General features: G+C 39.8%; 1 pseudogene; it reads right to left on the minus strand.

Moving 5' to 3' along the window:
- Positions 1–745: 745 nt before the first annotated feature.
- LOC115845014 (major facilitator superfamily domain-containing protein 8 pseudogene) lies at positions 746–3,483 on the minus strand (annotated as a pseudogene).
- Positions 3,484–4,825: the final 1,342 nt, after the last annotated feature.

Consider the following 4,825-nt stretch of genomic DNA (forward strand, 5'->3'; position numbering starts at 1 on the left):
GTAACAAATGTACCAAGGCTCAAACATTAACTTCCCTTAAAAAAAACCTAATATATTTGTGAGGTACTCTGGGGAGAAAGCTGTTTGTGGCATCTCACTCCTAACAGAAGGGAAAAGCTGAGTTTGCACCCTACCCCCTCACCTATCGCCTTCCCTGGGCTTCAGTGTTTTCACCCACTGCTCATGGCTCCCAGGCAGCACTTTGGGCTCACACTTAGTACAAAATGGCATAGATGGGCAACATTAAATGCCCTTAACTTATGAGACTGATCTGTGTATTGCCTTTTTTTTTTTTAATGGGCAGACATATACTAATACTTACTAATCTTTCAGCTTTTGTTTTTAAAATATTCAGACTGGACTCATCCATGTTGCCATTTCTACACATTAGTTATACTGGAGGTTAGGCTGTGAATGCTATTCTGTATATATTGAAAGGGATTTTTATCTAACCAGCCAAACATTGGAAAGGAGCTCCAGCTCTGCCAGCCCCTCCAGCACCTCACAGGGAGATTCTGCCAGCAGAAGGAACTGGGATTATCTCAGGAGCTAACCCCAGAGGTTAGGTTTCAGGCCATCCATGCCCTTGCATGTCTTTTTCCTTGGAGAAAAGGTCTTTTCCAGTTTGAGTCACTGGGCTGGTAAGTGAATTGAGTAGCTAAGCCCCGAGGGCACACCCAGAGACTCACTCATTAATCCCGTTGTGAAGGAGAGAGGGCTGCACATTTTTTTTTTTAAAGTGCAAATTATAGTGTTTACTCTTAGATTTGAAATATTTATAACTTAGAGTAGGAAACATTTGGAAAAGTATTTAGAAATATTTTTGCATTTTTGGATAATACTGATTATCCATATAGATAGTTCTGTACTAGTCCCTTTTAGCAGCATTCAACTTATGTGAGGTAGTAAAGTGTACATGATGTGATTTAGCCAATTTCTAGTAAACTCGGTAAACTGTTAGATTACAGCTATTTTACCTCAGATTTATTAGCCTGCCTATATTGGGGCTGTCGGGCTTATCCAAATTTAAAATTCTGCAGTTCTGAGTAGCTATGCAGACACAGATTGAAAACCGTTGGGTCTTCCCTACCACTACTGAGAGAGAAAAAATAAATAAGGTAATAGTTTTTCTCTAGAATTTAAGGGAATTAGAAAATGCCAATAATTTTAACAGTTTGCTGTTCAGTATATGTATACAATAACACATATCTGGCTTATGTTTCTAAAGTGAATTATTTATTAGGACTTGAAAGAAAAAAGTAGTTATCTGTACTACAGGTAGCAAAATCTATCTTAATCTCTTAATCCTCTTTATTGCTCAAATATGAGCATTATTCATACACATCCATTAACTTAGGGGTTAATTAGTAAGATCCTGAACTAAAATAAGATGGAAAGTGTAGTATTAAAAATCATGACTTATAGAAGCTAAGGGAGGATGGCAGGCATGGTAAGTATAAAATTTAAGTCATGATTTTACTTCATAAGGAAAACTTTATAATAACAGAAAATGCATTTTTTAATAAAAAGGAGATAGCTGTGAATAAAAGTACCTCTATTAGGTAAAAGATTTCTATAATTTCATTCTATTACAGGTAATTCATACAGAACTCTCCTTATGATTTCACTGCATATTCTTGTTATTTTAATGACGCCTCTGCAGTTTGACTTAAGAGTATAACTTCACATTTATAGACCACTGTCTATTCACTCATGACTTTATGCCACCCCCCAAAAAATGTCATATGAAGACTATTTCTTTTTTGAGATAAGGAAACTATGATCCAGAATTTTTATATTATCTTGCTATTCATAATTACACACAGAATTCCCTATTTTATTCAATGTTCTTGTTATTCAACATATGCAATATCTACAACCTGACTTTAGGAAACTGACTCTTAGCAATCATCTAGCGAGCCTTAAAAGACAAAGTTCCACACAGCAAGTACTTTCCACCACAGTCTTAGCTAGGTTATTCTTGAATCCTTCCATGCCTTACAGAAAAAGCAATGAGTCTTCTGTAAACCACACCCAGGAGTGTGATGGTGAGCACCACGATTCCACACACAAGGCTGAAAGCCCATCGTGGACCCCAGGCAGCGTACACTTGACTGATGAAGACAGGTCCAAGAATCCGTGCTGCACTTCCAGACGCTGTTAACCAGCCCATGTACATACCCTGAGGTTTTGGCCCCAGAATTTTTGAATATAATGTATATGACATAACATTGCAGGATGGATAGCCTATTCCAATTAGCACAGCTGATGTGAGGAACTGGGCCAGATGGATCATGGGGGTGTAGAGGCACCAGGCTTGTTCAACTGGGCAACCAGTTGGTCCTTCATTGTGATCTTCTCTTGGAATCTTCCAAAGAGTAATAATTATTTCTCCAAATGTGGTATTAGGGATTGAATTATTATGTAAATCTTCCCACTGTATTTTGGGAAACTGATGTCCCCAAGGTAACAAGATAAAGAAGCCAACCCATATAACAATGAGTCCTCCCAGCAGAATAGCACGCTCGCCAACCTTTTTGGAAAGTAATTTTATCCCCATGAAAATAATAACTGCCTCAACTCCAAGAGCAGCAAGTATTATGCCATCATATAACACAGCTTGTTCTCTGGTCCAGGCATACATATCCATTGTTCATGGAGTAACAATGGTTTCAAAAAGGGCAAAGATAAACAGAATCACAAAAAACAGAACATTGGTGGCCACAACAGCAACTTGATCAATATTTCCTTGGGGGACCTGAACTTCATCTGTACTTGCTTCTTCAAAATTAATATTTTTACACTGTCGTCCTGAGTCATCCACACGATGTTCTCTTAATACAGTAAGAATCAGAATAATATTTAAAATTCCCAGGAAGGCGCCAAGTAAAACTGGTGCTGTGTACATGTTTATCTGCAGCTTAATGGTATCCCATGTCACGCCCTTTTCTCCAATGAGTGCGAAACAAGTCTGAAAAACTGGACCTAGAATAAAACCTAATGCTTGACATGCACTTGTGTTTGCCATGGAACTTGTTCTTTCCTGAAGAGAGGTAGCACCAGCAATATATGATCTAATAACAGCTACATTTCCTGCTCCAAATCCCACCAATCCACGAGCAACCAACATGTAGTATTTATTATGAGAAGCTGGAACCTGGACATATGCATAGAGGCAGTTGGCTGCCACCGAAATGAAAATGGAAACAGTAAGAGGCTCTTTTCTTGGTCGATAGTTAGACCACAAACCAAATATAGGTGAAGCTACCATTTGGCCAAGGCTAAAAGAAGCAATAACCCAGCCCAAAAAACTTGCATCGGCAGTCTGATCAATCTTTTGGAGATATGGCCATATTGACATTAACACAATAGAAAATCCTACACTGCTAAGAAACATAGTAAGATACAGAATCCTAATTGATCTCCATCGGCTCTTATAATGCTCCTCAGTTTCTATAATATCCCATTCTCTGCTTCCGGGTATGCTGTCAGGGCTGCACATTTAGTCTGTGATGAGGCTGGTTACATGGCGAACACAGATGCCATGTGTGGCAACTCGATCTTGACTGTGTTGTAATGAATACAATGTGTTCAGTGCTCACTTGACAGGGTGATGCCTCTGAGAAGCATTGTCATGAACTTATGACTGGAAGCACATTTTAATCGTGTTTGGCTCCTTGTAGATCAGTTTCAGATCGTGTAATCTGTGGAGAGCATCTGTTGATTGGCATGTTTTCCTAAGTTCAGCTCTAGTTTATGAGATGTGGAAGAAAGAAATTCTGCTCACAGCTATTACACTAAGGTTCACAGGACTTTGCTCAATTTGCAAATGCTCTTTCAGTGGTTGACTTATGCTTGCTCCTCTCCAACCCAGGTCTGGCTATTCATAGACCAGGAATTAAATCACTGAAGTCCAACCTTCTCAGGTTTCTCTTCCCCCAGGGAGGGCAGTTTTAGAGTGGTTATAAGAAAATCAACTCATCCCTAATCAGTTGGCCCAAAGAGACCCAAAGTGCTCCTCCCCCTTCCTTTTACAATCCTTCCAATAAAACTTCTTTACTTTTTTTATCCTTAGGTGGGGAGCCCTCTTAGAGAGTTCACACAGTGAGTGTGGTTTGTGCATTCAATATTAAGATCTGATCGTTGCCTCTTGAGGGCTGAAAAATGAAAACACTGGATAGGAGCCCACCTTCTGGCTTCATGCTTGTCAAGAACAGGATCTATTAGCCTTTTAAAGAAATACTGATAATAAAAAGCAGACTAAGTGAGCTATGTGAATTGGCATCTAATCAATTATTTTCTGAGCTCTTCCCCCCTTAAGTTACTCAGAGCCGCATGAGCAAACAAGCTTTTACTGTTCCAAGCCCTCTTGCTTTCCACAGAGCTTGGATAATATATAAGCCTGTGCACATCCCTATTCTCTTTTGAGATGTTTTATTAACAACATCATCATAGGAAAGGTCGTATTCCCTTTAATTAAAGGGTATACAAGTCAGAAACCTCCCCACCCCACATTCCCCAAGCATCAAGAGGTGCAAGGCCAGAGCATCCCTCCCATTGCCCACCAGCTGGGCCAGGATGTCCGTGGTATGAGGACCAGGACAGCCGCTGGGGCCGGGCTGCTTTCTTTTTCCCACATTAGTTCCTCATTGTGTCGACCTAGAACTTTTGGATGTGAACGAGATCGCATACTTGGAATGATACTTTTTTTCTCCATAAACCTTTTGCCCTATAGTTGATTTATTTCTCCTGGGCTGAAATTGGACTCATCCTGAATATGAGTCTTTGACATGGAAGACACTCCAGCATTTGGAGGCTCTCCTCC

Source organism: Globicephala melas, chromosome 13 (genome assembly GCF_963455315.2).
Source record: "Globicephala melas chromosome 13, mGloMel1.2, whole genome shotgun sequence".
In the NCBI taxonomy this organism is placed as follows: domain Eukaryota; kingdom Metazoa; phylum Chordata; class Mammalia; order Artiodactyla; family Delphinidae; genus Globicephala; species Globicephala melas.